Here is a 23942-nt window from a genome sequence, read left to right on the forward strand (position 1 = left end):
TGTCACGAAATTTAGTTTCGCTAGTCTTGCCTTGCCAATATCTGTCAGGATTTTTAATGTATTGTCTCAGATTATATCTGGACACTGCACCCTCATTACGAGCTTGCTGTTCAAAGCGTGTAGTTTGTGGTGTAGTCTGTGGTGTAGGAGTGTCTTGTCTATTGTTAGATAGCAGTATCTTGCCCCAGGTCCCCACGGGCCAAATTGAATTTCAAATGCCAGAGTTTCACCATTAATCAGATTTCTCTGATACTGATTCCTCATTAAAACATTCAGATCTGCAACTCGTGCAAAATCTGTAACAGCCATGATATACTATATATATATATAATGAAAATTGTACCTTCTCTTTTATAAAGAGGAAATAGCATACACGTGTACTTTCAAGATTAAATGGGTAACGTAAGATTTATTATACAACTCATGAGTAATTAACCACGTTGGGGCGCCATAATCTGGGTTCAGAAACCTACCTTCCTTTATCAAGTGTCGCCTTATGGTGAGTTATATCCTGCACTAAGCAGAGAACACAAACCACAATGTTGCACTTGAAAAAGTCTCGGCCATACTCTCACATATTATGATATGGAGGGTATCGTGAGATTATTATAAAGAAAGGGTACTCAGAGTTTGTATAAGAAAAGGTTTATCATTTATTGTATCACAACAATATTCAGAAATATCAGAAATATCAAAAATATCAGAACAAGCTTCTTATAAGCTAATGGCTAGCAGTTACAGTATGTTACCAATCCATTCCTAACTATGCAGAGATTATAACTAGATATGCATTGTCAATACTCACAAACCAAAAGATATTACGATAGGTCAGCCAGTCCCAGCTCAATTCTCATCTGTGTGACTTCACACCTAAGTTCGGTTATCTCTCTAACATGGAGTTGGGCAAACCTATTATAGGGTGCATTATCTGCTGCGTACGTGTGTCACGTGTCATGTGTCCATGCTCTGTGGTTTGTGACGTATGATGTTTATGATTTAGGAATTACAGTTAGTGACGTATGATGTTTACGATCTAGGAATTACAGTTAGTGACATATGATATTTCATAAGTTACCGTTCAAACCACGGCGTGTTTACCGGTGTTAGTTCCCCTTTTATGTCTATGTAACCTGTCCCAATATCCTGCCACTTCTGAGCAAAACAAGCTATTATTTCTAAGACAAGAAAACCAGGATTTTAACAGTATACTCTAAGCTATACTAGGCCTTACAATGATACTATGTATATATGTACCTGTGACCTGTATTCATTATGCGTTATATGCCAGAAAATACCTGTAATCCATAACAACAGCTGTCTCTTACACATACAAATACTGTTTTTACATCCCTATACATCAATAGGGACCACAAAGTATCCACACACACTTTTAGTTGTGCTACAAACTCTCACATTTCCACACCCACCCACACCATTTATATCCACTCCCACTCCACACACACCTTTTGTAAAGCACTGTATATACTGTGGGCTCTCCATTCATTTTCATTCACACTGATACACACTCTTTCATCACTTGCTTTCAGGAACCTTTTGACACCTCTAGGCATAAAACACATCCACACCGGGGGAAGACCAGCACAGATAACATTCCAAGAGACACTGTTTTTAAGTATACCTTTTGCTTGCTTCATTCATTGTAACATCGCCGGAAGAAGAGATCAGTGTATCTCGAAAGCTCGCACAAATAAAAGCATTTCGTTAGCCACAGAACGGTATCATCTATTTATTTTTTGATTATTGAAGCTCGGCTAACACGGTACTGATACCTCTATATATATATATTGCGCGCACACATACATATAACGTTTTATCCAACTTTTTGATTTATCATTTGTAGAGAAAATGAACACGCCAGAAGTGCTATTTTTCAAAATGTAACATCTCTACTAATTAGTGTAAAATGATACTTCATATAAAGCAGGTTATGGGACCCAGTATAAAATGACCTTCATGTTTCTTATCACATCCCAGTATATGGATACTTTCTATTATCTCAAGCTGCTAACATGTGACAGGGCTCAGAGTCTGAGCCCAGAATGTGACATACAGAACATTCTCATTCTAAATTTCCAAAAATATTGTGTTGATTTCTGGCCTGACTGCCGTGGTTACAGCTCAACCACTCTGTTCTACTGTATGTCACCACTTTCTGCCACAACCAGCTGACGGTGGATCTGCAAGGAGTTCAATGCTCATTGGCATCACATCAGTGGCTTGGTTGACGTATCATTTCTCCAGCTTTTTATTGTATTGTTTTTAAATAGATTATATTTATTTAGTTGAATAGATATTTATTTAGTTTAATAGATATTTATTTAGTTTAATAGATTATATTTCTAAGTTTAATAAGTTATATTTCTTAGTTTAATAAGTTATATTTCTTAGTTTAATAAATTATATTTCTTAGTTTAATAAGTTATATTTCTTAGTTTAATAAATTATATTTCTTAGTTTAATAAGTTATATTTCTTAGTTTAATAAGTTATATTTCTTAGTTTAATAAATAATTTTTCCTAAAGGGGTCAGCTAAGAAAGTTCGGATCAAGAGGAGCCGCACAGCTTAAAGACAGAACATTTCCAAGGGAGATGGAGACAATTTGGGTAAGATCTGATTAAAGGACAACCTTTGAGGAAGGAAAGGGTGACGGGGGAGTCTAAGAGGGGGGTGAGAGAGCAAGGTGGTGTGTCAGATTGGGGCAGAGCAAGAGAACGCAAAAATGATGGGGATTTGCTGCACACCAAAAAAAACAATAAGTAGTGATACTTTTACCGGTGCCCCTTAGTCTCAGGGAAGACCGGCATTTCGTCCAATGGATACAATATGATTGATGGGAAAGGGCACACGGATTTGAATAAAAAAAGATAATTTATTGTGCCACAGACTACAATGTTTCGGCTGCTGGCCTTTCTTTGCTGGATTTAGTGGGTTTAGCCACTTTACCTGAGAAAGACCAGCAGGCCGAAATGTTGTTCTCTATGGCAGTGCAAGAGAAAACAGGTTGGGGTGGGTGGGTTCTCGCAAAGTCGCCGACCCATGGGTGAGTGTCTCCGGTGGAAACTAGTCCTGGACCCCGGGAAAGCTGTCTGTGGCCCATACAAGCTGAGTAACATGTAGAAAGGACACGTGTATGTTCAGAATGAGTTAGCATGGTATTTTGAGAGGCACCATAGCAGGTCAGTGCAAGTCAGTGCAGAGCACTGCAAGGTCAGTCAATATGAGGAAGGGTCCGATGGAGGAGTTGGAGGGTCCCAGAATATCTCTTAAAGCAGGGGTGCGCAAATCGAGGGGCACGACATTTTCTTGGGAGGAGGGGCTCGGCACTTACAGAGGCCCCTCGCTCTTCCCCACAGCATTTAAATTAAATGCCGGAGATCGCGCGCAAGGCCTCTGTAAGTTCCCTTTCCTTGTCTCCGGCGGCTTCTGGCGACAGCAACGTGGCGTCACATGATGTGGCATTGCCATAGCAACGTGATATCACATGACGTCGTTACATCAGAACGTCGGAGACAAGGTGGGGAAGGTGGAGGGGGGAGCAGGGGAAAAGGTTGTGCAACCCTGTCTTAAAGCATTGTCCTGCATACAGATTTGAGGCCAAGAATGGATATGGATATCCGATATGAAGCCGGAAATAAGACAGAAAAGACCGTTTCGGGGGAAGAAGGTGAGTGATGAAATAGCCGTCACTGTGTAACTCTTCCAATTACCTGCAACTTCATGCAGAGAAATAGCAATGCTTGTTTTTAACGTGCTAAGCGCCTAATGGGGAATTTAACTGCTGAGAGGTTAAGGGCGTTACTAACCCAAACTCAGCGACGTTTCTGTGTCTCTGTGATAACTCCCCCAAGACATGCCTGAAAACCAGAGGTAACTCAATGTATTTTTGATAAATAGAAACATGACCTTCTGGGGTGGGGTATATAATGGGTACTGGGCCTGGGGAGGTGGGTATAACGGGTACTGGGCCTGGTGAGGTGGGTATAACGAGTACTGGGCCTGGGGAGGGGCGTATAACAGGGTACTGGGCCTTGGGAGGGTTGTATAACTGGGTACTGGGCCTGGGGAGGTGGGTATAACGGGTATTTGCCCTGTGGAGGGCGGTATAACGTGGTATTGGGGATGGGGTATAAGTGGCACAGGAGCTCTTGCGATACAGAGTATCACTGTCCCTGGTTACAAACACTTCATGTCTCCTGCAGATCAGGACACGCACGAAGGTGGTGCCCTTTGTGCCACCAGACGACGAGGCGGGCTACGAGGCGGACGACGAGGCATACGACAAAGCGGGCATCAAGTGGAAAAATGAGGTGGGCTACAAGGCGGCCGATGACGCAGACGTCGTGTACGATGACCAAGGAGCATACGACAGGTGTGGCCGGATCTGCTGCTTCACCTTTTTTAGGCGGAGAAGACCCCGGGAGCAGGTAGGAGAATACGAGAGGTGCGGACAGATCTGCTGCTTCACCTTTTTTAGGCGGAGAAGAAGCCAGGAGCAGGTAGCAGAGGAGCCAGGGCGTAGATACAGGGGTATTCTAGGGGCCCTGAGAAGTTGGTTTGACCGCAGGAGAGGCAGATAAGATCAGGAAGGCTGCGGGAGGGGCAGGTACTAGAGGGAGATAGGGATATTGGGCGTGAGAGGGTGAGAGAGAACAAGGAGCAGGGCCGGAGCACGGGTTTCATGTGCCCAAGGCGAAACTTAAAATTTGTGCCCCAGTTGTATAAAAAATAATAAGATAAATAAAATAATAAAATAAACAGTGGCGTAGCTATCGGGGCTGCAGGGGGTGCGACCGCACCCCAGCGCGACGCAAAATAAAAATAAAAGGGCGCCAAAATACTGGATAAAAAAAAGAATAATAATTTAAAAAAAAAGATAAATAAATAAAATAATAAGAGGAAAAAATAATAATGATTATTAATGCGCCCCTAGGAGCTCTGCGCGCTAGGCGACCGCCTAATGACCGGCCGGCCCTGCGAGGTATGCGGGAGGAAAAGGGGTGAATGGGATAGATATGCAGGAGGATGGGGGAGCAGGTGAGTTATACACAGGGGCACAAGGGCCCCATCACCCGCATCTCTGTATACTGAGTGTGCCCCTGTGTATAACAACGCTGATCTGTGCTGCTCCATCTGATCTCACTGCGCAGTGATCCAGGGACCATCCGATCGCCATTTAATGGGGTCAGGAAGGAATTTTTTTCCCCCATTGCACAGCAGGGGTTATGTTTCGCCTTCCTCTGGATCACAGCAACAAACTGCCCTTTGTGCATGAATTATCAGTGAGATCTTTATACACCCTGCATTGGTCTTCACCCCTTTGCTGCCGGAGGGGCCTGCAATGCATTGCTCTGCGTGTTACTATATCGCTCTGCAATGTGCTGCAGGCCCCTCCCAGCAAAGAGATTAATTATTTCAATAAAATACTCTCTTTAATCCAACCTATGTGTAGTGTCTTTTCTATCCGTTGTATCTATTGCTAACAGCTCAGTGATTCTTCCCCAGGACGCTGCACTAGTGTCACGCTGCCAAGCCCGGGTGTGAAGAAGGTTTATACGGTCACATATACACTTCTGCCAAAACACTAGTGAAAACAGTAAGCCCCTCTGAACTCATATCTTTTATTACACAAAACGGTATCTAAAAAGGTAAAAATAACATACATGGGATTCTGCTACAAATATCTCTCTAATTACAAACCAATTAGCAAATCATTCAGATTAGAGTCGAGCGAAAAGAAAGGGTTAAGTATCTCATGTACAGTATATGCAGTGTAGGCTGTTCTGCAGCATTACATGCAGGGGGCAAAGGTTAGGGGATATAAGTAATGCTGATCTCAGAGCTGACCGGCTGACCTGCTCTACCGGCTGACCGGCTGACCTGCTCTACCGGCTGACCTGCTCTACTGGCTGACCGGCTGACCTGCTCTACTGGCTGACCGGCTTCTCTTCTTTCAGCTAAATGACCTGAATTGTGGCCCCTGTATCTCCCAATTAAACGTTTTATTGGCATATTCTTGTTTGACTCGTTCTATACAGACATTTTCTATATATTCACTGTGGGATTTGATAACATCTGTAAGATCTCTCAGAATATCACATTCTGTACGTTTGTGTTGAAGATTTTTCCATTCTCAATTTACTTAATATTAGTTTTTGGCATCAATTATTTATATCGAGTCCAAAATACCTTTATACAGAATGCTGTTCCCTTTAGCCCACAAATGCTGCTTCATTAAAGCCCATGGGTGGCACTTTATGCATTCTCAAACTTTTAGGCAACATCCCTAATTTCCAAAAGTGGGATTAAATCTGTACATATTTAAATGGTTAATTTTCTTACTCAGACTCCTAAATCCCTCCCCAAATATATCCGTTTCACATAAAAGTGTGTGCGCTTCTCCTTCCGCCTAACTGGCACGTCGTCCTTACGGGCGCCACTCCATGTAACTCCACGCTGCCCTCCAGTGGCAAAAGAAATAAGATACATTTACTATACTCGTCTGGCAGCTGCTCCCGTATAAGGTGGGTAACTCTGTATTAGGGGTCTTGGTAGACTATATTTTATACTTATGTCGGATAGATGAGGAATTAATATTCCTAACGGGTTATTGTGAGAGGCCTTAGATCTTATCCTATATGCACGCAGCCCTCGCCTCTCTGACCTTGAACACATACTTCAATCTGATTTTTTGAGACTTGAAACTGGATTTCTTAAAACAAACTGATTTTAAACACTGACAAGACTGTAACAATGGTATTTGGGTCCAGAGCTAAATTGCTAAAGCTGCCAATGACAGAGCTTCAGATAAAAACCAACTCTAATACCATCCTAGCCCCTGTTACTGGTTTGAAATATCTGGGCATTCAACTCCCATTTAACATTTGGGTTGCACATTGATACCCTGACATCCAAATCCTATGCCAAACTAGGTGTACTTTACAGGAACAAATTCTCCCTAAGGCCCTCATGCAGTAATCGCCTACAGCGATTCAGTAAGCCCAGAGAAGCTTGGGATTAGAGCAAAAATAACCGTTTTTTTTTTGGCCGGAAAATAAATAAATAAATAAAATCGGCAGACGCGCGGTGATAAGCCACTTTTCGGCACTGATCGCCAGTTTTTCAAACACGCTCAATTCTATAAGCCCTGATCAGCTTATTGCGGCTGATCGCCACTTTAAAATTGCTGTTTCTTCTCCAAATTGTCCAGCCACAAAAGTTGGAAAGAAGGTGGGGTGAAGCTGCGATGAAAATAAAATGCATGTGTCCCAGAGCTGATATCCATTAATATCAGCACCAGAGACCCCCGGCATGAATCCGATGCATAAAAAATGCATTTACAGGCAACTTCATTACCGCCAAGGCAATGAAGGGGTTATATACCCGTGCCAGGCTTATTGCGGGTAGCGGGGGTGGGTGAAGGTGGTATTTGGCCCTGGGTGGGTGTTTAGGCCTTGCCAGGGGGTTGTGGGATGACTTAACCTCTTCTTTAACTTAGCTGTTAATACCGCTAAGGTAATGAAGGGGTTAACCCCTCCCACTACCCCCCCCACCCGGTAGGCCTAAACACCCATCCTTGGGGCCAATACCCCGTTCACCCACCCCCGCTACCCACAATAAACAAAAATACACATAACAGCCCCACTGGCCACCTCCTAGGTCCCTAATAAACCATTACAATATTCATAAAACCATTATTTTGTTTACACCCAGGATTATTACATGGGATTAGGGCTATGTTATTCAGTGAGGGGTTGTATGTTTGTATTCGTAGGGACAGGCAAGGCCGGAGCCAGATGGGGTTCTCCTGCCTCTGTCCTCCCTGTCTCCTGACCCTTCCTGTAGCCGGACAAAGAAGAAGAAGCAGGCACACGGTCTTACTCAAAGGAGGTTTAATATGCCATAAAGTCCAACGTTTCGGCAGTCAAGGTGAAGGCTACAAACACAAGAAACAGTCACAATATATACCACCCCCCTGATACTCAGCCCTCCCCGCTCTGCCACATAACCAGGATGTTGACGCCCACCTGATGACATCAGAGCTACCATATGGCGCCCCCTAGTGACGTCAGACGTCTAGGTCTAAATCCCTGGCAATACAGCATAGAGCTGTCTTGGAGGACTGCAGCCACAGCCACACCTCTCCCCAGACTGAATACTCCCCCATGATGACGTCAGCGTGACCCGGCAGTCAGGGGGGGGTAAGGGGGGGCGGGCGTGTACCAATCAAGACTGTACTCACAGGGCTGGACAAAGATGTATCCGTCGCCATGGGATCAGTGTCAGAGCAGGGAGGTGTGAGACACTCCTATAAATCACCCTGAAAGTGTAAATAAACCACACACCAAAATATTAATAAAGCATATGTGCACAAAACTAATACAGCAATATACTATTAAAACATGTGACTGTATACTGCTGATGACATCAGTATAATCCTGCAAAGTTACAGTGAAATGCCACATAAGAATATGCAGTACATCAGTATTTAGAATATACTAGTGTGTATACCTAGGTCAGAAATGGGTACACACAACCGGGGGGGGGGGGAGGGGAAGAGAGGATGGGGAAGGGGGAGGGAGGGAGGGGAAGGGGGAGGGAGGGAGGGGAAGGGAGAGGGAGGGGAAAAAAAGAATGGAAAAAAAACACACAAAAAGGATAATCTTCCCAATTGTTAAGTGCAGAGTCCATGGATGGTGCAAGATCAAATATGCCTGTAGAAAGACAAAAAATTACCTTCTATTAAGGAAGCATTTTAAATTCTGTTGCTCATTAAGACCCATACCGTTGCTGGTATTTAAAGCATGTATCCAGAATGCTTCACGTCTCAATAAGAAAGTCTCCCTATCTGGAGTGCCTTGTCTAGGTGCTACTGTCTCAATACCCATGATGCGTAAAGAGGCAACATTATGATTGTGTTCCACACAGTGTTGCACAAGAATAGAGGGATCCGTACCTTTTCGAATTACACTTTTATGTTCAATGAACCTTGTTTTTAACATTCTTATGGTCTTACCCACATAAAGAAGACCACATGGACACTTTATTACGTACACTACATATTCAGATCTACATGTGATTCTATTTTTGATTTTTATGATCCTCCCGCTTTGGGGGTGACTGAATTGACTACCGGTAGTCAGACTGTTACAGACCGAGCAGCTCATGCATCAAAAGTTACCCGGTCTGCCACCCTCCAGAAAATGAGGAGTTCTGTAGTTACCCTCATTATCTGTATGTATCAGGCTATCCGCCAGATTTCTCCCTCTTTTGAATACCACCATTGGTGGTACACAGCAACTTTCAGATAATATATCATCATTTTGCAGAATATGCCAGTGTTTAAGAATGGTAGATTTAATAAAACCACCAGCTTGACTGTATATAGTGGTAAATACAAGCCCGTCCTCCTTCTTATTTTTGGTAGCACTTACCTCTTTATCCAGTGCCCGGTTTAACACAGCAGGAGGATATACGCAGGTAGATATCCCCTAGCCAGGAATCTACCACGTAGTTCTCCAATAGCTGGTTTAATATGATCCTTCCTGCTCGTGATTTTGCAGACCTGGACTTTCTGTGAAAAAGGTAATGCATCAATAAGAGAAGGAGGATGATGGCTATCTGCCCTTAAAATTGCATTTCTGTCTGTATCCTTTCTAAAAAGATCAGTATGTAACTCCCCATTAGTCTGTGTAATGAGGACGTCTAAAAATGAGAGTTGCTGTGTACTCCATGTATTAGTGAGGAGGACCGGTGAATGGAGACCATTAAGATACTCAAAAAAAGATAACAGCTGATCCTCCGTACCTGTCCATATGAAAAACATCATCAATATATCTGTAATAGCTTTTAATATGCACCAGAAAGTCTGATTTGTAGATGTACTGCTCTTCGACATGTGTCATGTATATGTTGGCGTAAGCAGGGGCCATATTACTGCCCATTGCTGTCCCCTTAATCTGCAGGAAGAAATCACTCTCAAATCTAAAATAATTTTTATAGAGAATGAAATGTAAAATGAGCATAATGTATTCAATTGGAACAGTATCACTATAATGGCGAATGAGGGTGGCCTTGATTATCGCAAGACCTTCAACATGGGGGATTATTGTATAAAGGCTAGACACATCTAAACTAACCAGAATATGATTAGTCCCATCACCAGGTGAGTTTTTTAATTTGTCAAGGAAATCAAACGTGTCTTTGATGTATGAGTTGGCTGTCTGTGCTATAGGTTGTAGAAATGTGTCTACAATTTTTTCAAGGGGTTGATTTAATGAATTAATAGCAGCTATAATAGGCCGCCCCGGGGGATTGTTTAAATTCTTGTGTATTTTGGGCAAGGTATAGAAAATAGGGCATTTAGGATGCAACATAGTTAGAAACTCAGATTCAGGCTCTGTTATCCACCGGTTATTAACCCCCATTTGGATAATTTCCTTAATTTCTCTCACATAGTTAAAGGTAGGGTCCCTATCCAATTTAATGTAGCAGTTAATGTCACTCAGTTGTCTGATGGTTTCAGCCTTATAATCTGAGTAATTCTGCACTACTAGGGCACCCCCCTTGTCCGCACGCTTAATAATAATCTCATTATTATTAGTCAACATTTTTAATGCTTCCTTTTCCTGAACAGACATATTGTATGTAGCCCTATGTTTGTTTTTTTTGTACCTTGCAAAGTCCCCCTTAACCAGTCGTATATATGTGCTGACTGATTGATTTTTAAATGGCGGGACAAAAGTGGATTTGAGCTTGCACATTTTGGTACCTTGATAAGAAGCCGAATTATCTGTCCCTTGCTGGTCAGTGGCCAAATTAACTGTCCCTTGTTGTTCATAGGAGGATTACCTGTCCCTGGTTGGATATTGGAATGCACCGATTCTGTAGACCTGTTACAAAAAAATGATTTAAGGTTTAATACACGTTCAAATTTAAATAGGTCAACCTCCAAATCAAAATCATTAAACAATGTAGTAGGTACATATGAGGGCCCCCTAGCTAAGACAGACATTTCACATTGATTAAGAGTGTAATCAGACAGATTAACAACCAAGGTGTCCATACTCATTTCTGCTCCATTGTACGTAGGGGATAGGGTGATCTTCCCCTTCCCCTGGCCCCCGCGTCTAATTTTCCTTTTCCTTTCTCCTTGTCCTTGGATTGGCCTAAAAAAGGGGCCGGACTTTGGCCTCTCTGACGTTCTGTTGAGGAATGGGCTTCAGAGTCACTGGTGTGGACTTCTTGGACTCCCTGGGGTGCTCTCCCTCTTTGGTTTTTGAGTTGTTTGGGGTCTTGCTTCAGCCACGGGTATACTCTTCCATCTTTATAGTCATTAACAACTTTTTTGAATTTCAACTTCTTAAAGTGAATAAGATCACTTTTAATTTTTTTCCAGCTTGGTCTTAAGACTATCCAATGATTGTACAACGTCAGTACCAGGGCTAGACTGTTCAATGAGGATTTCCACTTTGAGTATATCCTTCCTTGTATGGCTAAGTTGTTCCCCCACCTCCTCAATAACCAAAATATTCAAGTCCAAAGAGGCCCTATTAAAGCTGCAGTTCAGTCTTTTTTTTTTTTATTTATTTTTTTACTTCAATAGTTTCATGTGTGCAATCTCTAATTACCTAAAGAACTGTATAGCTGCAGGTCAATTCGTTCTCCATGTATTGATAGGCGAAATTTGGTGACATAATTAGTGAAGGGATCTGTTTTTCTTCTGCTTCTGTCTCTCAGTGGAAGCTCATGAATATTCATGAGCACTCCTGCATTGACATGTGCTAGAGGGAGGGCAGGGCTGACAAAGGGGTGTGCCAGGGCTTGTGACAGGACATGAAGGGGCAGTGCCTTAGCAAATGGCTGTTAAAATAGAATAGAAGAAAATTGGTCTTTCAAAGTTGTTTTTTTAAAAACAGAAAATGCTAAAAGTATTTTTTCTTACTACAGAACTGATTTATTAAAAAAAACACACATGCAGGATATTGACTGAACTGCAGCTTTAAAGCATTGTCCTGCATACAGATCAGAGGCGAAGAATGGATATGGATATCCGATGTGAAGCCGGAAATAAGACCGAGAACAATACCGAAAAGACCGTTTCGAGTGATGAAATAGCCGTAACTGTGTAACTCTTCCAATTACCTGCAACTTCATGCAAAGAAATAGCAACGCTTGTTTTTAACGTGTTAGCGCCAAGGGGGAATTCAACTGCTGAGAGGTTAAGGGAGTTACTCACCCAAACTCAGCGACGCTTCTGTGTCTCTGTGATAACTCCCCCAGGACATGCCTGGAAACCAGAGGTAACTCAATGTATTTTTGATAAATAGAAACTTGACCTCGGAGACTGTGAGACCCCTCTCCTTCCCCCCCTTCCCTTGGCTTTCCAAACCCCACCATAACCAATACACAAATAACCACAAACACGAGGTCTGGCGGCCGCTGCTTTTTAGTAAAACTTCAATTAACCTAATTAGTGCCAACCCCCTGCCAGAGTGCTCGCTCATTGGGTAAAGGCCAAAGGTACCCGATCCAATGGCCTGTAACTCCCCCCTAGCCGGGCCCCGCCTGTCTGGCGAGAATGGGCCCAGGAACGCACGTGTAAATGAGCCGCGCCGACTCGCCACTCCCAGCCACTTTTTATTTTATTTCTGTTATTCATTTTCATTGTTTATTTATTCTTTTTTTTTCTTTTAAACACGTACAACCAACATATTTACCAGTATTCACAATAAAGGGCAGGGTGGGCGGGACTCCCATGGCAGGGCGTAGACTGACCCCGCGCCTCTGTCTAATTCTAACCTCCCTGGCCCTTCCCCCGGCTGTGTCACGTCACTGCCAGAGGGGGGGGGGGAAGGCCGAGGGGGACGTAGTCCACACTCACAGGTAAGGGAGAGCCTAGTCCCTCTGGTCATAGCGCCCGGTCACCGAGGGCTCAAGGCTACTTTTCTGGGTTATTTTGAAATGAGCTACACTGGGGAATATTTAGGGGTCTCCCCAAACAAAGAGAGAACATTTAGGGGTCTCTCCAGACACAGAGAACCCCACACACTTAGATCTGAGGTTTGTGCCCCTATTAGGCCTGGGCCTATTAGTAAGTTCAAGCTCGCTGAGGTGGGCTGAGCCGCGCTGAGCAGATGCACAAACCCCCTGCATCTGTCATCAGCGCGGCTATAGTTTCCCCCTCCGCATGCGTGCTCATGCGTGCAGAGGCTCAGAAACTTTGCCGAGACAGGCAAGTTTCAAATTTGCCGCTCGGGGAAGCGAAGAAGCGGTCACGTGACCGCTCCCATCCAATGGGAGTGGGGACTAGCCCCGCTTCCCGCTCCGCCTCCTGACACGCCTCCGCTCTGCCTCTGCTCGGCCTCCACCCCGCCCCCAGAGCGCGCTCACTGCCTCGCCTGCAAGGACAGAAAAAAACACAATTTTCAGCAGGCGAGGCAGAGCAGGAGCGCGGCTCAGTGCGGCTGAACCCTCTATGTCTCAGGCCTTACGTGGGGGGGGGGGAGAGAAATACATAGAAACAAAAATAAGGAGGGACAGAGATAAATAAAAGAGATAAGATTAAAGGGGGAGAGAGAGACTGACAGGAGAGGGAAAGGAAAGGCAGAGAGTAGGGAGACTTCTCACCCAAGGTGATGAAACAGCTGTGACACATGGACACCTTCTCTGGGAAACCTTCCACTACCCATGTGACATTACACCTCCACCGTAGGGGGTCCTGCGTCTGGGGAGTGTGTGTGTAAAGGATCCTGGGGAGGGACGTATAACGGAGTTCTGGGGAGGGGTATATAATGGGTACTGGGCCTGGTGAGGTGGGTATAACGGGTACTGGGCCTGGGGAGGGGTGTATAACAGGGTACTGGGCCTGGGGAGGTGTGTATAACAGGGTACTGGGCCTTGGGAGGGGTATATAACAGGGTACTGGGCCTGGGGAGGGGTGTATAACAGGGTATTGGGCCTGGGGAGGGGTGTATAACTGGGTACTTGGCCTGGGGAGGTGGGTATAACGGGTATTTGCCCCGTGGAGGGCGGTATAACGTGGTATTGGGGGGGGGGGGGTATAGGTGGCACAGGAGCTCTTGCGATACAGAGTATCACTGTCCCTGGTTACAAACACTTCATGTCTCCTGCAGGTCAGGACACGCACGAAGGTGGAGCCCTTCGTGCCACCAGGCGACGAGGCGGGCTACGAGGCGGACGATGAGGCATACGACGAAGCGGATGTCAAGTCTGGCGACGAGGTGGGCCATGGCGAAGGAGAATACGAGAGGTGTGGACGGATCTGCTGCTTCACCTTTTTTAGGCGGAGAAGACCCCGGGAGCAGGTAGCAGAGGAGCCAGGGCGTAGATACAGGGGTTTTCTAGGGGCCCTGAGAAGTTGGTTTGACCGCAGGAGAGGCAGATAAGATCAGGAAGGCTGCGGGAGGGGCAGGTACTAGAGGGAGATAGGGATATTGGGCGTGAGAGGGTGAGAGAGAACAAGGAGCAGGGCCGGAGCACGGGTTTCATGCGCCCGAGGCGAAACTTAAAATTTGTGCCCCAGTTGTATAAAAAATAATAAGATAAATAAAATAATAAAATAAACAGTGGCGTAGCTATCGGGGCTGCAGGGGGTGCGACCGCACCCCAGCGCGACGCAAAATAAAAATAAAAAGGCGCCAAAATACTGGATAAAATTTTTTTTAAATAAATTTAAAAAAAAAAAGATAAATAAATTAGAAATAATAAGAGGAAAAAATAATAATGATTATTAATGCGCCCCTAGGAGCTCTGCGCGCTAGGCGACCGCCTAATGGATGGCTGGCCCTGCGAGGTATGCGGGAGGAAAAGGGGTGAATGGGATAGATATGCAGGGGGATGGGGGAGCAGGTGAGTTATACACAGTTGCACAAGGGCCCCATCACCCGCATCTCTATATACCGAGTGTGCCCCTGTGTATAACAACGCTGATCTGTGCTGCTCCATCTGATCTCACTGCGCAGTGATCCAGGGACCATCCGATCGCCATTTAATGGGGTCAGGAAGGAATTTATTTCCCCCATTGCACAGCAGGGGTTATGTTTCGCCTTCCTCTGGATCACAGCAACAAACTGCCCTTTGTGCATGAATTATCAGTGAGATCTTTATACACCCTGCATTGGTCTTCACCCATTCGCTGCCGGAGGGGCCTGCAGTGCATTGCTCTGCGTGTTACTATATCGCTCTGCAATGTGCTGCAGGCCCCTCCCAGCAAAGAGATTAATTATTTAAATAAAATACTCTCTTTAATCAAACCTATGTGTAGTGTCATTTCTATCCGTTGTATCTATTGCTAACAGCTCAGTGATTCTTCCCCAGGACGCTGCACTAGTGTCACGCTGCCAAGCCAGGGTGTGAAGAAGGTTTATAGGGTCACATATACACTTCTGCCAAAACACGAGTGCAAACAGGAAGCCCCTCTGATCTGTGCAAGATCTGTCATATCTTTTATTACACAAAACGGTATCTAAAAAGGTAAAAATAACATACATAGGATTCTGCTACAAATATCTCTCTAATTACAAACCAATTTGCAAATCATTCAGATTAGAGTCAAGCGAAAGAAAGGGTTAAGTATCTCATGTACAGTATATGCAGTGTAGGCTGTTCTGCAGCATTACATGCAGGGGGCAAAGGTTAGGAGATATAAGTAATGCTGATCTCAGAGCTGACCGGCTGACCTGCTCTACTGGCTGACCGGCTGACCTGCTCTACCGGCTGACCTGCTCTACCGGCTGACCGGCTGACCTGCTCTACCGGCTGACCTGCTCTACTGGCTGACCGGATGACCTGCTCTACTGGCTGACCGGCTTCTCTTCTTTCAGCTAAATGACCTGAATTGTGGCCCCTGTATCTCCCAATTAAACATTTTATTGGCATATTCTTGTTTGACTCGTTCTATACAGACATTTTCTATATATTCATTGTGGGATTTGATAACATCTGTAAGATCTCTCAGAATATCACATTCTGTACGTTTGTGCTGAAGATTTTTCCATTCTCAATTTACTTAATATTAGTTTTTGGCATCAATCATTTATATCGAGTCCAAAATACCTTTATACAGAATGCTGTTCCCTTTAGCCCACAAATGCTGCTTCATTAAAGCCCATGGGTGGCACTTTATGCATTCTCAAACTTTTAGGCAACATCCCTAATTTCCAAAAGTGGGATTAAATCTGTACATATTTAAATGGTTAATTTTCTTACTCAGACTCCTAAATCCCTCCCCAAATATATCCGTTTCACATAAAAGTGTGTGCGCTTCTCCTTCCGCCTAACTGGCACGTCGTCCTTACGGGCGCCACTCCGTGTAACTCCACGCTGCCCTCCAGTGGCAAAAGAAATAAGATACATTTACTATACTCGTCTGGCAGCTGCTCCCGTATAAGGTGGGTAACTCTGTATTAGGGGTCTTGGTAGACTATATTTTATACTTATGTCGGATAGATGAGGAATTAATATTCCTAACGGGTTATTGTGAGAGGCCTTAGATCTTATCCTATATGCACGCAGCCCTCGCCTCTCTGACCTTGAACACATACTTCAATCTGATTTTTGAGACTTGAAACTGGATTTCCCAAAACAAACTGATTTTAAACACTGACAAGACTGTAACAATGGTATTTGGGACCAGAGCTAAATTGCTAAAGCTACCAATGACAGAGCTTCAGATAAAAACCAGCTCTAAAACCATCCTAGCCCCTGTTACTTGTTTGAAATATCTGATCATTCAACTCCCATTTAACATTTGGGTTGCACATTGATACCCTGACATCCAAATCCTATGCCAAACTAGGTGTACTTTAAAGGAACAAATCCTCCCTAAGGCCCTCATGCAGTAAGCAGCGATAAGCCACTTATCACCAGCTTATCGCCAAAAAAGCCACACTGATACACACACACACACAGATACAGACACACTGATACACACACCCACCCACTGATACACTGATACACACACACACACACACACACACACACACTGATACACACACACACACCCACACACACCCACACACACCCACACACACCCACAACCACACACACACACACACACACACACACACACACACACACACACACACACACACACACACACACACACACACACACACACACACACACACACACACAGATACACACACACACCCACACACACCCACTGATTCACACACACACACACACACACACACACACACACACACACACACACACACACACACACACACACACACACACACACACACACACACACACACACACTGATACACACACACACACACACTGAAACACACACACACTGAAACACACACACACACACTGATACACACACACACACACACACACAAAGCTGTGAGCGCCGGAGGGGCAAAGGTGGGAGCGCCGGGGGGCAAAGCTGGGAGCGCCGGGGGGGGGCAAAGGTGGGAGCGCCGGGGGGCAAAGGTGGGAGTGCCGATGGGGCAAAGGTGGGAGCGCCGGGGGGCAAAGGTGGGAGCGCCGGGGGGCAAAGGTGGGAGTGCCGATGGGGCAATGGTGGGAGCGCCGGGGGGGCAATGGTGGGAGCGCCAGGGGGGCAAAGGTACAAGGTGGTACAAAGGTAGGCGCACCCCCGCTACCACCTCCTATTACCCCCCCTGGCTGGGACCCGGGACAGAAAGGGGACACTCACCGCGAACAGAGGAGCCGGGAGCGGGAAGACACTTGTGCTCTGCACAAAGCGGAAGTCCCGCCCCCGGCTTCCTCTGACCTGCCTGCAACCAATCCCCTGCGGGCCGGCCGGCATTCTAAGTCCCGCCCCCGGCATTCTCCTTCATTCAGTCTCCCCGGCAGCATTCACACACACACACATAGAAAATACTTACCGGCCGCCGCATTCTCCTCACCGCCGCTGCCCCGCAATACCGGGACCAGGGACAAAAATCGGGACATAACCGGGACGGAGCTAAAATCGGGACAGGGCAGAAAAAAACGGGACTGTCCCGGCAAAACCGGGACGAATGGTCACCCTACTTACAGACTATTCACTTGAGTGGACCATAAAGTGTCTTATAGAGGTAACTCTAAGGTGTCTTAAGATGCATTAAAATATATTTTGTATGTAAATATTTATTTATATAGCGCTTTATAAGAGAGGCAATACAGTACAGAGAATTATGCTTAAAGAAGCATATGAATAGCACTGGATAATCATGGACACATGACACAAAGCTTGGCCCCCTGCAGACGCACTTACTAGTATTCCCTCCTACTGTCTCTGTACGTTCTCCCTACCTACCAATTAGATTGTAAGCTCCTCGGAGCAGGGACTCCTTCCTTAATGTTACTTTTACAGTATGTCTGAAGCACTTATTCCCATTATCTGTTATTTATATTTGTTATTTATATGACATGTATTACTACTGTGAAGCGCTATGTACATTTTATGGCGCTATACAAATAAAGACATACATACATACAATAAGTGCAACAAACAAAATCAGACAATAGGAAAGGAAATCCCTGGCCTGCAGAGCTTACAGTCTTAATGCTAGATCCATGGAACTCTGTTGTGTTTATGCTAATAACGGGACATTCCTGAAATTGGTACCTGACCCTGTGTGGTAGGCAGAGACACAGGGGCAGTGCCTGCCAATATCATAAAGAGCAGTGCACTTCCTATTTAGTAGAAGTGTGTGTCAGAGTTAAGAGTTCAGTCCAGAGTTAGAGTCTGCTGAGTCTGTCACCTGGCTGGCCCAGGGTGACAGAGAGAGCCTATATCAATTGGCCATTGGAGAAGGGGAGCCATCAGCCTCTGAGTAGAGCTGATGCAACCTTAGTTAGGGAGGTGGACCAATTCCTCTCACCCTGTTTAGGGGGCGAGGGAAGAGCTAGCCCCACCCTGGGTGCCCTTGACCTGGGGTGGTGGCAGGGACACAGAGACCATCCTGAGGGAGAGCAGTCCTGTGTGGAGGAAGACACCCTGTACCTGATTGATAGTCTTGTTGCTGCTATTCTGCTGCTGTGAATAAAGAGCTGCGGCTGCTTTTAAAGATATACAGTGTGAGACTGGAATCTCTCATCCCCGAGGGGGGGGGGGGACTCTCTGGAAGGATTCCACCCGTATTCCTGGGGCTCAGAGATGGAGGCGCAGCACCATTACATACATAGTTACATAATAGATGAGGTTGAAAAAAGACGTACGTCCATCAAGTTCAACCTATGCTAAATTCAGACAACAGATACTTAATTCTATATCTATACTTACTTATTGATCCAGAGGAAGGCAAACAAAAAACCCCATTAAGGGGAAAAATTAATTCCTTCCTGACTCCAAGAATTGGCAATCGGATTAATCCCTGGATCAACATCCTTCCCATATATACTTATTTGGTATATCCCTGTATACCTGTCCCATCTAAAAAGATGTCGAACCTTTTTTTGAACAAATCTATTGTATCTGCCATCACAGTCTCCATGGGTAATGAGTTCCACATTTTAACTGCCCTTACTGTAAAGAACCCTTTCCTTTGTTGCTGGTGAAATTTCCTTTCCTCCAACCTTAAGGGATGGCCCGAGTCCTTTGTACTGCCCGTGGGATGAATAGTTCTTTTGAAAGCTCCTTCTATTGTCCCTGAATATATTTGTATATAGTTATCATATCCCCTCTTAGACGCCTCTTTTCTAATGTAAATAAATCCAATATAGCTAGCCTCTCTTCATAAGTTAGAATGTCCATCCCCTTTATTAATTTGGTGGCTCTTCTCTGCACTCTCTCTAGTTCCATAATGTCTTTTCTTAGGATTGGTGCCCAAAATTGTACTCCATATTCAAGGTGTGGTCTTACTAATGCTTTGTAAAGGGGCATAATTATGTCTACTTCCCTTCCATCCATTGCCCGTTTGATGCAAGATAAGATCTTGTTTGCCTTTGCAGCTACTGCATGACATTGGGCACTATTGCTAAGCCTGCTGTCTACAAGCACCCCTAAATCCTTCTCCATCAAGGATTCCCCCAATATATCTCCATTTAATTTGTAAGTCGCCTTTTTATTCTTGCATCCCAAATGCATAACCTTATATTTATCTGTATTAAACCTCATTTGCCATTTACCTGCCCACGTTTCCAGTCTCTCCAAGTCCTTCTGAAGAGAAATTTCATCCTGCTCTGATGAGACGGAGGCATTCACCCCAGAAACCTGATCCTGTCATCCCCCATACCATCGCGGGAGACTCAGGCCCCCCTGTTGCCAGCAGGTATGCACCACACTCAGACACGTAGCCAGACCCTAGTACAGAGGAGGGGGGCCCGATCTGCGATTGGCCCAGGGAAGGGGGGCTACATTGGGAATCGATGTTATTTTTCTTCATATTAATGGGTATCCTCAAAGCTAATGATATGCCAAAATGACGTCCATTAGCAAAACTACAATTGTTTCTTCACTTTTTCTGCTTGATCAATAGGGTGACCAGATTTCGAAAATGAAAAACCGGGACACCTTAAAAAATAATTTATTAAACAAATTACATCACGTGACACCCCCTGTTGCCATGACAACAAGACACTCTGATGCCCCTGCAGTGTTAGTGTGTATAGAGGTGGGGGCTTTGTTTGGGCCCTTCTACTCTTACAGCCAGGGCATTATTGGCCAGGAATGCCAAGTTCGGAGGGGATTACTACTTCAAAATGTATTTGATTTGTAACAACATAAAAAAACTCTAATACCAATAACTAACAACCACAGACAATGATAATCTAAACCATCAAATAAAATGTCTACGGCCCTTGTTCAAGCATGTTTGCGGTACTTACCAGATAAATCAGTGCCTGCAATCCACGACTGTATCCGCCTCTCCGAGCGTCTGAAAGCAATCCAGCGTTCCTGGTGTGTGGCTGAAGAGGTGAGGGACTCCCTCCTCTCAAACGGAAAAGAAGAGCAAAAAATAGAGTTGGAACATACCTATCATACAGGGATGAGAGAGAGAGACAGAGAATGAGAGAGAGACAGAGAATGAGAGAGAGACACAGAGAGAGAGAGACAGAGAATGAGAGAGGGACATAGGGAGAGAGAGACACAGAGAGAGAGAGACAGACAAAGAGAGAGAGAGAGACAAAAGTAATGTACTGTATAACCATTATACCGTACCCCCTAGTATTCGTGTAATCATTGTCCCACACCCCCTTTTACTCACGCTTTGGCAATACTGAAATGTTCTTTTGACAGAGACACACAGAGAGAAACAGAGACACACAGAGAGAGACAGAGACACAGAGAGAGAGACAGAGACACAGAGAGACACACAGAGAGAGACAGAGACACACAGAGAGAGACAGAGACACACAGAGAGAGACAGAGACACAGAGAGAGAGAGACACGGGCCTATTTAGTAAGCGTCGATAAGGCTGCGTCTATAGTATTTCAGACGGAGGGAAGGCACACACGCTGCAATACACTTGCTGAAGCCTGAGCTTTTTTATGGCTTTGCAGGGTATGCAGCGGGTGCGATTGGGGGCGTGGCAATAAATATTTGGAGGCGTGGCAATAACGTTCCGGCGCGGACGTCACTTCCCTACCTCACATCCCGATCCACCGGCATTTTTTCACATGCAGCATCTGAAGCACTGTGCAGACAAGAAGAAAAATGCACACAATGCGCACCAGAGATTAAAATATAGTAAATTATTTATTAATAAAACAAGAAATAACCGAGGAGGATCCAACCCCACTTCAGTACTTTCTTCTCGTTGCTATTGCCACACTATACGTCCTGACGCCGGAAGGGAAGTTGGTACGCGACCAAGACGAGACACCGGATTTACAGTGGAACCACAACATACCACAGATTGCTGGAGGACCACACTGCGAGGGGCGCAGCCTATCGAGTTTCCCGGTCATCGTCCAAAGTCTGGAGCTGCGGAGTGACCACTGGATTACCACGGAGCCCGAGCCTGTCTCACACAATGCTTTTACCAAACGGATGTTTGTGAGTTTGCTATTTTTATCTTGTCCAGGAAATGAAATTGTTAAACCGAATTTACACATGGAGCGGGCGCTTTCTCTTCTTTTTTTTGTTTAGATATCTATCGAGGAGGTGGTTGTTTCCCTGAAGAGAGCTGCCAGGGCTCCAGAGGACGCCCGAATTGGATCCTTTTATGATTGAGTTATAACATTGCTATTAGAGCTAGGTTTCTGGACTTTTATTGTGTTTAGGCATAGTGTTTATTATTATTTTATTACAGCTACTTTTTAGTAATTGCACTGTTATTAATTCTGACCACTAATTCTCACTGCCATTATAATCTCTCTCTAGCCACAACCAAATTGCTATATCAGCTATATTATTTATTGGTTATACCAGGGGAGCACAAACTTTTGCAGCCCCCCCCTATCACATTTCTTATCACATCCCAGTATATGGATACTTTCTATTATCACAAGCTGCTAACATGTGACAGGGCTCAGAGTCTGAGCCCAGAATGTGACATACAGAACATTCTCATTCTAAATTTAAAAAAATATTGTGTTGATTTCTGACCTGACTGCTGTGGTTACAGCTCAACCACTCTGTTCTACTGTATGTCACCACTTTCTGCCACAACCAGCTGACGGTGGATCTGCAAGGAGTTCAACGCTCATTGGCATCACATCTGTGACTTGGTTGACGTATCATTTCTCCAGCTTTTTATTGTATTGTTTTTAAATAGATTATATTTATTTAGTTGAATAGATATTCATTTAGTTTAATAGATATTTATTTAGTTTAATAGATTATATTTCTAAGTTTAATAAGTTATATTTCTTAGTTTAATAAGTTATATTTCTTAGTTTAATAAGTTATATTTCTTAGTTTAATAAGTTATATTTCTTAGTTTAATAAGTTATATTTCTTAGTTTAATAAAATATATTTCTTAGTTTAATAAGTTATATTTCTTAGTTTAATAAGTTATATTTCTTAGTTTAATAAATTATATTTCTTAGTTTAATAAGTTATATTTCTTAGTTAATAGATTATATTTGTTAGCACAGTAGATTATATTTACTAGTATTTAAGTCTCCCCCTCAGTGCCCCATTAGGACCCATATTTCACATCTTTTCGGAGTCGCTTATTTTTTAGACCCTCGGAGCCGAAACCTAAAGGGGTCAGCTAAGAAAGTTCGGATCAAGAGGAGCCGCACAGCTTAAAGACAGAACATTTCCAAGGGAGATGGAGACAATTTGGGTAAGATCTGATTAAAGGACATCCTTTGAGGAAGGAAAGGGTGATGGGGGAGTCTAAGAGGGGGGTGAGAGAGCAAGGTGGTGTGTCAGATTGGGGCAGAGCAAGAGAACGCAAAAATGATGGGGATTTGCTGCACACCAAAAAAAAACAATAAGAAGTGATACTTTTACCGGTGCCACTTTACCTGAGAAAGACCAGCAGGCCGAAATGTTGTTGTCTATGGCAGTGCAAGAGAAAACAGGTTGGGGGGGGTGGGTTCTATAACGGGTACTGGGCCTGGTGAGGTGGGTATAACGAGTACTGGGCCTGGGGAGGGGCGTATAACAGGGTACTGGGCCTTGGGAGGGTTGTATAACTGGGTACTGGGCCTGGGGAGGTGGGTATAACGGGTATTTGCCCTGTGGAGGGCGGTATAACGTGGTATTGGGGATGGGGTATAAGTGGCACAGGAGCTCTTGCGATACAGAGTATCACTGTCCCTGGTTACAAACACTTCATGTCTCCTGCAGATCAGGACACGCACGAAGGTGGTGCCCTTTGTGCCACCAGACGACGAGGCGGGCTACGAGGCGGACGACGAGGCATATGACAAAGCGGGCGTCAAGTGGAACAATGAGGTGGGCTACAAGGCGGCCGATGACGCAGACGTGGTGTACGATGACCAAGGAGCATACGACAGGTGTGGCCGGATCTGCTGCTTCA

At 44.7% G+C, this 23942-nt stretch overlaps 1 long non-coding RNA gene across 2 annotated transcripts in view; it reads right to left on the bottom strand.

The window, feature by feature from the left end:
- Nucleotides 1-10911, bottom strand: part of LOC142483931 (uncharacterized) — a 46116-nt gene extending 35205 nt beyond the window's left edge. Inside the window, exons 1-3 of one of the 2 annotated variants that reach the window (XR_012797506.1) lie at nucleotides 10791-10911; nucleotides 9454-9593; nucleotides 8262-8339 (exon numbers count right to left, since the gene is read on the bottom strand). This is a non-coding gene — a long non-coding RNA (uncharacterized LOC142483931). Of the gene's footprint in view, nucleotides 1-7670; nucleotides 8340-9453; nucleotides 9594-10790 lie in introns of those variants that run through there. The other variant, XR_012797505.1, reaches the window with a different exon arrangement.
- Between the last annotated feature and the right edge of the window lie 13031 nt (nucleotides 10912-23942).

This window comes from Ascaphus truei, unplaced genomic scaffold, assembly GCF_040206685.1.
Source record: "Ascaphus truei isolate aAscTru1 unplaced genomic scaffold, aAscTru1.hap1 HAP1_SCAFFOLD_396, whole genome shotgun sequence".
Classification (NCBI taxonomy): Eukaryota; Metazoa; Chordata; class Amphibia; order Anura; family Ascaphidae; genus Ascaphus; species Ascaphus truei.